The following is an 11666-nucleotide window of genomic DNA, read 5'->3' as shown; positions in this document are numbered from 1 at the left end:
TGGGAAGAAGGTGAGGTCATAGAGCTGTGCCCAGCAGGAGCCATGTGGTGAGGCAGGTGGTCGCCATCTTGGACGCCATCTTGGACGCCATCTTGACGACCTGAGGTAGATTCCATTACAGTACCCCCCTCCTTAGGGGGGGCCTCAGGACCACCGAGTCTAGGGGAGAGAGGGAATAGTTTATGGAATCTACGAACCAAGATGGGCGCATGGACATCTGAGCTCCTGACCCAGGAGCACTCCTCGGGACCGAATCCCTTCCACTCGATGAGATATTGAAGAGTGCCCCTGGAAAAACAAGAGTCCAAGATCCTCTTCACCTCGAATTCCTGGTGATCGTCGACCAGGACTGGAGCTGGGGAAGAAGAAGAAGAAGAAGAAGGACACAGCAGGCTTAAGGAGAGAGACATGGAAGGCATTCGGGATCCGCATCTCTGGAGGGAGTTGAAGACGAACCGCCACCGGATTGATGATTTCAATGACAGGAAAGGGACCGATGAATCTGGGACCAAGCTTTGGGGTAGGAATCTTCAGGCGGATGTTACGGGTGGAAAGCCAAACTTTGTCACCAGGAGCATAGGGTGGAGCGGAAACCCTCTTCTTGTCGGAAAACCTCTTCTGGACCAGGGAGCTCTTCTGCAGATTAGAGGCAACAGCAGCCCAAATAGCCATCATGTGGGCAGCTTGATTGTTGGCAGCAGGAACATTAGTGAGGAGAAGATCCTGAGGGAACGCCAAAGGATTCTGACCGTAGACACAGAAGAAAGGGGACTGATGCGAGGAAGAATGCAAAGCATTGTTATGGGCGAACTCAGCCCAGGGAAGGAGACCCGACCAGTCGTCTTGGCACAGGGAAACATGGCAGCGAAGAAACTGTTCCAAAGCCTGGTTTACTCTCTCAGCAGCTCCATTGGACTGTGGGTGATAGGCAGAAGAAAATTGCAAAGAAATATTGAGAGCTTTGCACAAGGATCTCCAGAATCTAGACACGAATTGTGAACCACGGTCAGAGACGATCTCGGCAGGAAACCCATGGAGACGAAAAATATGTTGGATGAAAAGCTTGGAAAGTTCAGGAGCAGAGGGAAGTTTGTGGAGGGGAATGAAATGAGCCATTTTGCTGAACCGGTCAACGACAACCCAGATGACAGTGTGACCGGAGGAGACAGGCAGATCCACAATAAAATCCATGGCAAGATGAGTCCAAGGACGAGATGGAATGGGTAATGGAAGAAGGAGTCCTTTGGGAGGAGAATGTCCAGACTTGGAAATGGCACAGATGGTACAAGAAGAAACAAAGTCTTTAACATCCTTTCTCATGGATGGCCACCACACCAGGCGAGAAAGGAGTTCGGTAGTCTTCTCCACTCCGGGATGACCGGCCTGTTTGGAACTATGAGCCTGGGATAGGATAGACTGGCGACAATCAGGAGGGACAAAGGCAACCCCTAGAGGAATATTGTCAGGAGCAGAAGCTTGAGCGGAAAGGATTTGCGAAGCCAAGGAGGGAAATAGGGCAGCGACGATCTTGGAGGATCAGGATCTTCGGAGCAGGGAACTTCAGGAACAAAACTTCTTGACAAAGCATCAGCCTTTCTATTTCTAGAGCCAGGACGAAAGGTGATGACGAAGTTAAAACGGGAGAAGAACAGTGACCATCTGGCTTGTCGAGGATTCAAACGTTTGAGGGACTGGATAAATTCAAGGTTCTTATGGTCTGTAAAGATGGTCACGGGAATGGAGGATCCCTCCAATAAATGTCTCCACTCCTCCAGGGCGAGTTTCACTGCCAATAACTCACGATTCCCCACATCGTAGTTCTGCTCGGAGGAGGAAAATTTCTTAGAAAAGAATGCACAGGGATGTAGCTTCCCATCCAAGGATGATCTCTGTGACAAGACAGCTCCAACTCCCACATCTGAGGCGTCGACTTCGAGGAAGAAGGGAAGAAGAAGTTCGGGGTGTCTGAGAATAGGTGCAGAAGAAAAGGCAGTTTTCAAGGCTTCAAAGGCTTCCAAGGCTAGAGGAGGCCAGTGCTGTGGTTTACCCCCTTTGCGGATAAGGGCCAGGATAGGAGAGATCTTGGAAGAGAAACCTTTAATAAATTGTCTGTAATAGTTGGCAAAGCCAATAAACCTTTGGATAGCCTTGACACTTGTGGGGAGGGGCCAATCAAGAATTGCTGAAACCTTGGCTGGATCCATCTTGAAACCCTGCTGGGAGATGATGTACCCAAGAAAAGGGATGGAAGACACTTCAAACGAACACTTTTCCAATTTAGCGAAGAGATTATTCTTTCTTAGGCGAAGAAGAACTTCCTTCACTTGGGAGCGATGCTCGAGGAGATTTTTGGAAAAGATAAGAATGTCATCCAGATAGACGACGACACTTTGCCCCAACAGGTCTCTGAATATATCATTTACAAACTCCTGGAAGACCGCGGGGGCATTACATAGTCCAAACGGCATGACTAGATATTCATAATGCCCGTCTCGGGTATTGAAGGCGGTCTTCCATTCGTCCCCTTCACGAACTCTAATGAGGTTATAGGCACCCCGAAGATCCAGCTTAGTGAAGATCTTGGCCCCTCTTAACTGATCGAAGAGTTCGGATATTAGGGGGAGAGGGTAACGGTTTTTAATGGTGATTTTGTTTAACCCCCTATAGTCGATGCATGGACGCAGACCTCCGTCCTTCTTTTCAACAAAGAAAATCCAGCACCAGCAGGGGAGGAAGAAGGGCGGATGAAGCCTCTTTGGAGATTTTCCTGAATGTAGGTCTTCATGGCAGCCGTCTCAGAGGGGGAAAGAGGATAGGTGCGACCCCGGGGAGGCATGGAACCAGGAAGAAGTTCGACCGGACAGTCATAGGGTCGATGAGGAGGAAGGGTCTCTGCAGAGCCCTTATTGAAGACATCAGCAAAATCTTGATAGACGAATGGAAGGGACAACTTGGAAAAAACAGAAGAAACCTTGATAAGGGGTACAGCAGGCAAACAGTTCCGTTGGCAATAGGGGCTCCAGCGGGAGACTTGAGAGGAAGACCAGTCAATGACCGGATTATGGGTGCACACCCAGGGAAGTACCAAACGAGTGGAGTTGAAGGGCAATCGATGAGTAGGAAGGCCAATCTCTCCAGATGCATGGTGCCCACTCTAAGAGAAAGTTCAGCGGTGGTTTGAGAAATAATGGCCGAAGACAGAGGGCGGTCATCAATAGCCAACACCCGCAGAGGAGAGGCCAAGGGTTGTAGGGGAACCGCATGACGAGCAGCAAAAACTCTGTCCATGAAATTTCCGGCAGCACCAGAGTCCAGGAAAGCTTGCACTGGGATCTTCTGGGAACCGAATTGGATCTGTGCTGGAAGAAGGAAGCGTTGAGTAGAGGGTTGGGGAGAATGACAAACACCACCCAGATAGGTCTCCCCAAACCTACCTAGGTGCTGGCGTTTCCCGGCTTCACAGGACACTCATGGGCGAAGTGCGATTTGCCCCCACAATACAGGCATAGGCCGGCAGCCCTTCTCCGTAGCTTCTCCTGTTCGGAAAGACGAGCCCGTCCGATCTGCATGGGTTCCTCAGTAGATGGAGCAGAGGAAGCAGAAACCGCAGGAGTAGGAGAGGAAAAAGCAGAAGCCGGATTGAAGAGTAGGGGTCTCTGGAAGCGAGGAGCCAGGGTGGATTGGAACCGGGGATACTTCTTCGAATGCTCTCTGTCGAGCTCGAGTTGAAATTCCCTCTGCCGGGTGTCAACTTTTATAGCCAACGCCACCAGATCCTCCCACCGAGAAGGAATTTCCCGGGAGACCAAGTCGTTTTTGATCCGCATGGCTAGGCCGTTGTAGAAGGCGGCATGGTACCCATCATTGTTCCAGGTGGTCTCCGCAACTAGGGTGCGGAACTCAATAGCGTACTCTGGAACAGAGCGAGTGCCTTGCTGGATCTGGAACAGACGAGCATTGGATGCCATAGCTCGACCAGGGGCATCAAAGACGACCCGAAGTTCACGGATGAAGGCACTGGCGTTGTCAATCAAAGGGTCCCCCTTCTCCCACAGAGGTGATGCCCACTCCAAAGCCTTCCCCTGCAGGCGAGTAATCATGTACCCCACTTTAGCTCGTTCGGATACAAACTGACCTGGCAGCAGGGCGAACTGGATCTCGCACTGGTTGATGAAACCTCTGCATGCATCAGGATCGCCGCTGAAGAGGGGAGGCGCAGGAATGCGAGGTTCCAAAGGCTGAAGTGGGCTTGCAGGAACGGCCACAGGGACCGGGGCCACAGGTGACAATGCCGACAGTTTGTCCAGGATAGCTTCAAGAGCCTGAGCGAAGTGTGACTGCTGGGCTTCGTATGACTGCATGCGGGAAGCCAGACCGCGGATAGCGCCACCGACATCAGGTGGAGCTGGAGTCTCCTCCGAAGGGTCCATGGCCCAACTATACTGTAACGGGCCCGAAGGCACAGTAATAGTGTAGACCAAGGAGGAGACCAGACCAGGTTCGAGGTACAAGAGGGTTTATCCAAAGAATCGTCAAAATACAGGCAAATAGGTCAGACCAGGCAGAAGACAAGCAGAATCGAAGAACAGGCAGGAATCGGTACACAAGAATCAAATATAGATAATCACACCCAGGAACTCTGTAGCAGGAACCTATAGTTGGGCAAGGACTGGAAGGGGAAGTAGGTTTAAATAGTCTCTGGGTTGGCGCCAAATTTTGACGCGCTTGCGTCAGACGCAGACGCCAGCGTCCTCACGCTGACGTCTTGACGCCGGCGCCCGATTCTGACGCCAGCGTCCGTTCCGTCGCCGACGACCAATCCGGGAGTGGGAAGAAGGTGAGGTCATAGAGCTGTGCCCAGCAGGAGCCATGTGGTGAGGCAGGTGGTCGCCATCTTGGACGCCATCTTGGACGCCATCTTGACGACCTGAGGTAGATTCCATTACAAATATCTGTTCAGGGATGCCTCTGATTCGCACATTATTGCGCCTGGATCTGTCTTCCATATCCATTAACTTGCGCTTAATGTCAACAATGGCCTCCTCCGATTTATGAGTCTCGTCCACCAAACTATTGTGCGCACTCACCATTTCCTCCATCTTGTCCTCCAAGTGGCCCGTTCTATTTCCCAAGGCAGTGAGTTCGGACTTGAGCTCCTTGAGCATGTTTTTAAAGTCCATTTGCAGGTCTGCCCGAAAGGTAGAGAGCATATCTTTAATATGCTGTTCAGCGGGAGAGGATCGGAGTGGTGTGGAGGGAATAAGCTTCTCTGCGCCTGGAGAGCTGTGCTGCGACGCTGATTCCTCAGAGTGCGTTTCAGCGCCATCTTGGATGGGATCCAGCTCCGGCTTTTTATTATAGAAAGAGGTGAGTTTGAGCGGGGATTGCTTTTTTTTCACCCTACCCATAGCAGAAGTCGATCCGGAGGCACTGGTAGTAGACTGAGACACTGACCACTGCTAATAGCAAGCCCGAAGAGGCTAGTAGAAAGATTGTCCCGGGAGACGATGTGAAAGTGCTGCTACTGCATCGCGTGCTTAGGCCACGCCCCGTCAAATCTACATTTTAAAGAGATGTCCTTAATATATTGCTTTAGAAAAAAAAAACATAAAAACTTATTATAGTACAAGGGGATAAAAAGGGACAGTGGGGGTCATTTATAAACTTTGCGCAGGGCAGATTGGCGCACGGTTATATTTATAAAACTGAATAAGAGGGTGCAAACAGAATTGCGATTTTTTTTCACAATGCGAATGTCTATATGTCAAAATTCGCCAATTGCAAATATTTATGCACACACTCTGCGATTCAATTACGCCACAACTTTAAAATAAAATATTCGCAAAACAGTTTGGCAAACTGCGAATTTAAGTTACTGTCAACGCTATTTTCGACCTTGCATATTGGGTACGCTTGTGCAAACTCCCATCTCATTTGCGCAACATTTTAGAAAATTTACTCTACGATTCCCAAAAAACGGAAAGACAGGCAGAGCAGTAGAATATATTAGCGTTCAGGAAAAAACATGCGCAATGCAACCATATGTGAAAAATATGAACTTATAAATAACCCCCAGTGGGTCCATTAAAAAGTCAAATTACATTTTAAAGCCACTTTTAAAGTGATATGGAACCCACTTACTGGCCAGGTCAGGGTAATGCTTAGGGGCCGATTCACTAACTTCGAGTGAAGGATTCGAAGTAAAAAAACTTTGAATTTCGAAGTGTTTTTTGGGCTACTTCGACCATCGAATGGGCTACTTCGACCTTCGACTACGACTTCGACTTTGAATCGAAGGATTCAAACTAAAAATCGTTCGACTATTCGACCATTCGATAATGGAAGTACTGTCTCTTTAAAAAAAACTTCGACCCCCCTAGTTCGCCATCTAAAACCTACCGAACTCAATGTTAGCCTATGGGGAAGGTCCCCATAGGCTTTCCTAAGTTTTTTTGATCGAAGGATATTCCATCGATCGTTGGATTAAAATCCTTCGAATCGAACAATTTGAAGGATTTAATCATTCAATCGAAGGAATAATCCTTCGATCGTTCGATCGTACTATCTGCGATAAATCCTTCGACTTCGATATTCGAAGTCGAAGGATTTTAATTCCCAGTCGAATATCGAGGGTTAATTAACCCTCGATATTCGACCCTTGGTGAATCGGCCCCTAAGTGTAATGTATACATCTGACAAAGCTGCTTGGTGACCAGTAGTCAATTGCCTCACAGATATGCATGTGTCTCCAATGACCTCTCACTATTACTAAAATAAAATTTGCATCAGGGGAAAAGCTGACACATTGGGGGTCATTTATAAAGTTTGTGCAGTGCATATTTTTCGCAAATGGTTGTATTGCACATGTTTTTTCCTGCACACTATTATATTGCACTGCTCTGCCCATCTTTCCGTTTTTTGCGAATTCGCGGTGTGAATAAATTTTCACAAATGGCGCACAAATGAGACGGGAGTTTGCACTAGCGCACTCAATGTGCGAGGTTATTGTGCGCGGAAATAGCGTTGACAGTAACTTAAATTCACCGTTTGTGAAAATGTTTTGCGAATATTTTATCCGCCACCAAAGTTGTGGCGTAATTAAGTAGCAGAGTGTGTGCATAAATATTCGCAATTTGCGAACTGTGACATATTTAAAAAGCTCCTATAGACATTCGCATTGTGAATAGGAATGGGCGAATTTTTTCGGCTTGTTTCGTGGAAATGACGCCCATAGACTTGTATGGTGGCGTGCGACAAAAAAAAGCACGCGTCGAAAAAATTTAGCCGCACTTGAACATTTTTTTGTCGCCAATAGACTTAAGTGGGTCGTCTGCGACATTTCGCCAGCAGCGAATTTTTGGAAAAGCAAAACCGGTCAAATTCGCCAATCAATTTGTGAAAAAAAATTTGCAATTCTGTTTGCACCCTCTTATTCAACTTTATAAATATAACCATGCGCAGGGCAAATATATTCACTTTGCGAACCAATCTGCCCTGTATGAAGTTTATAAATGACCCCCACTGATCATTATCAATGTATGCTTGTAAACGCTCCCCGTGCCATTTTCCCCCGAATCGCGGCAGCTGGCGGTCAGCAATCTTGTATCAATTGAAACTGCTCCCACTGCAAGTGAGAGAGGAAATCAGCAATTAAAACACAGCTACCAAGAACATGGGTGTCCTATACCAAATGTTAATCTAGAAGACCATGCTTCTCTGTAGGCCTACTGCTCTTGACCAGATAGCTCAAGTTATTGATTGCCTGACATATATTTTTTTATACTTTAACAAAAAGAAGCAGCAAAAACAGCAGATGCTAATGTTTCATCATCTTACAAGGTTAATGTTTAAAGCATGTTTTATATATGTTGTATATACACTGGGCTGGTCCAGAATACATGAAAGAACTTACCCAGATATATAAAGCCTAGATTTTTTGGTATAAAGCCCATGGAGGGGATACATGTTGCTACAGCATATGTTCTGTGTATCATATGGTATATGTAAGAACATAATTACTACCAATTACAGGAGTGGACAAGGCTGTCCCAGTCATTGGCATCTATCTGCCGTAGGTCTCCACACCATTTTATATGGCATTTTGACCCTATATGTATTGAGCATAGAATCAATATGAAATGCTAGCCATTTTTAACTTAGAGCTTCTAAGCTGGAGATATCTGAACCACATATTCCTAGGGAGAAGGATTTAAATCATACTGTAGGTCATTGTATACCTGTCCAGAAGCCCACTATTTTATTCCAAAACTCCCACAATTACAGCACAATTATTATGGGAGCTCTAGAAATATCATATTTATGCTGACCCACTCCTGAGACCACAGAGTGACCCCTCTTGCAAGTCCTATACAACTACACCAGCTGTATCCATGAACAGCTGCTGCAGAGCTTCTTGAATGAATTCTGGGTCCATAATCAAGATTCTCTAATTGTAAAAGGAAACCCTTCCACATTCCAGCTATTAATAGAAAAGTTCTGACACCTTAAGGGTATTAATCACTTCAGGAATTAAAGGACCACAAATCCCCTTAGGTCCCTATGGGGACAACTACAAAATAATAAAATAAGTAAATAAAGCCCAATAATCAAAAAGTAAGATATTTTACTGGCCTTTTTTTGATTAATCCATTTTTTAAAATAAAAAACTCTAAAATCTAAGAGAAATTAATAAATATAGAGGAGCACACAATTCCTTAAAATTCATTAAGAATCAAGAAAAACTATAATAAATAAAATAGAAAATGTCAGGGGCCAATCGGCTCCCAGCGGGAGTAGTGAGGATCAAGGAGGAAGCTTTAGGGGTTCAAATTCAAGTTTGCGGTACAAATAGGATCAGGCGAAATTGTAATCAAAGTCCAGGCAAAAAGTCCAAAAGGCAGGCAGAATAATATCAAAGTCAAGGTTCAGGCAGGGTCAAAAGTCCAGGAACCAATATAATAGGAATTATCAAGCATCCAGGAATGTTCCAAACAAAACCTACAATTGGGCATCGAACCGGCAGCCTTTTATTTTGAAGTTCACACCAGGTGCGTGATGTCATCATGCTGGCGACGGCCCACGTGTTTCATGGGCACCGCCATCTTGGATACGTCGCCGCCGGAGATGGGAGCACCATCGGGCACTCCAGACAGAAATCGCCACAATTCATAGGTAAATAATTAAAAATAAATTCAATTCATTAAACCCAAACGTTTTAAAAAAAAAAATCTCAGTCTCTCCAAGTAATCCAGAATTTACTAAATAGATTCCATATAGAAACCAGATAGTATTCCTTCATGCCAGGCTGTAGGCATTTAAATGGTCAAAAGCAAATATGGGCATTTAGGAGGAAATATATACACACAAAAGGGAGATTATATTATAAAAATGCTTTTCCTGTATTAAAGGAAGTCTCTCAAAGCAAGAGATACTTTTTCCCAGACATTTTATAGAAGCGAGTTGATATGAGGCACCCCCCTTAACCCTCCTGCTATAGGCACTTTTCCCCCGAACAAATGGAAAGCTATGAGCACCGGGTAATGTTGTCTCAGGAGTGTCATGTCCCTGGTATCTCTTGCATAGTTGTGGACCACTATTTACCCCTTAAGTTGTGCTTCTCCTTGTTACAGCAAAGATGGCACCTCTGCACAAACCTGTGTGCGTTCCACAGTGGAATGCATATCTCTGTAGTCTCCCTCACACTTTTGTAACTTTTTTACAAGGTAAATAGAGTGTGTATTTTTCAGTCTCTTTGGGTTATGTGCTCCAACTATAAATAAACAGTTCAATTCTACAACGCGTTTCGTCTCATAGGACTTTCTCAAGCAGCTTTTTTCTCTCTTTCACATGGATGTGTGTTTCCCCACCCTCCTTCCTAAGAAACCCTCATTCTTAAAGTGACTAACCACTAAATAGAAAAAAACACATTTTTCATTATATAAATATCATATCATCAATCATAAATAAGGGCAATACAATCCTCATATTATCAACAAAACAGTAATAAATATGTTGGTGCTTTATCTATTGAACCTAAAGTAATCATTCATTAAAAAGGTGCCTTTTTGGCTCAATGTATCCAATTTAAAAATTCCCTCTTGTTCTTTACACCTTAACAATTTATCTCAATTTCCATCTACTTCTTGTTTAGGTACATAATCAATAGCCATACATTTTAAGTCATTCATATTTCTATTGTGTACTACAGAGGCAAGGTGTTCATACAAAAAGTCCCGCTCTAGTTCCCACCTTATTGTCAAGGCCGCCGGGAGCGCGAAGAGGCGCATCTGCTCCCGGCAGCGAATAATCCAAAATGCCGGCGCCCAGTCGGCCCACGTAAGCACGCCGGCGTAAGCACGTCAATGACGTCACTTTGGCGCCAAGTTTGAATATAAAAAGGACCCCAGGACGCCAGAATGGCGCCCAAGAATAGGTTTTGCTACTCTGAACCTGGGTTCCTGTTTCCTGATTCCTTTATCCTGCTCCTGCCTTGGTTTTGACCCCCTGCCTGGACTCTTGTTTATTGATCCTGATCTGCCTGCCATTTGAACTCTTGCCTGGACTTTGACCTTGTATTTTGCTTAACCCTTTGGATACCGCGACCTTGCACCCTCAAGAGGGCTTCCTCCTAGATCCTGACTACCTCCCTGGAGGGAGCTCCCGGCTCCCTGACACTTATATCCCTTTTCTATAAATCTTTCTTTAATATCTACTATTAGTCTCTCAAAAACGTCATTACTAGTACAATTATTTTTCACTTTGATGAATAGGATGGAATTCCATCTATCCATGACTTGTTATGGCAGATTTCTCCTGGAAGGTAGGAGTTTACATCTACTTTTTAAAAATGGGTAGCTGTATGAACTACCCCATTATTATTAAAAAAAACAACCACTTTGTAATAGTATATATATATATTCCAAGGAATGAGGCACTCCAGGACTTCATAATGAGATCAAGCAAAGTGAAGTTTATTTGTTAACAAATAATGACCGCCCGTTACCCATCGTTAGGATCACATAGTAACATAGTAAGTAAGGATGAAAAAAGACACATGTCCATCGAGTTCAACCTTTTTTTTTTATATATATATTAACTACCTATCTGCCAGTTGATCCAGAGGAAGGCAAAAAAAAACCATCTGAAGCCTCTCCAATTTGCCTTAGAGGGGGAAAACTTCCTTCCTGACTCCAAAATAGCAATCAGACTAGTCCCTGGATCAACTTGTACTATGAGCTATCTCCCATAACCCTGTATTCCCTCACTTGCTAAAAAAACATCCAACCCCTTCTTAAAGCTATCTAATGTATCAGCCTGTACAACTGATTCAGGGAGAGAATTCCACATCTTCACGGCTCTCACTGTAAAAAACCCCTTCGGAATATTTAGGCGGAACCTCTTTTCTTCTAATCGGAATGGGTGACCTCGTGTCAGCTGGAAAGACCTACTGGTAAATAAAGCATTAGAGAGATTGTTATATGATCCCCTTATATATTTATACATAGTCATCATATCACCCCTTAAGCGCCTCTTCTCCAATGTGAACATCCCCAATTTGGCCAGTCTTTCCTTTTACCAGCTTAGTTGCCCTTCTCTGTACCCTCTCTAATACATCCTCAAGGTGGGCATATCTGGGAGAGATCCACTCATTTGGCGACATTGCCAAA

This window comes from Xenopus laevis, chromosome 2L, assembly GCF_017654675.1.
Source record: "Xenopus laevis strain J_2021 chromosome 2L, Xenopus_laevis_v10.1, whole genome shotgun sequence".
Classification (NCBI taxonomy): Eukaryota; Metazoa; Chordata; class Amphibia; order Anura; family Pipidae; genus Xenopus; species Xenopus laevis.
Note: the sequence above shows the minus strand (reverse complement) of the source record.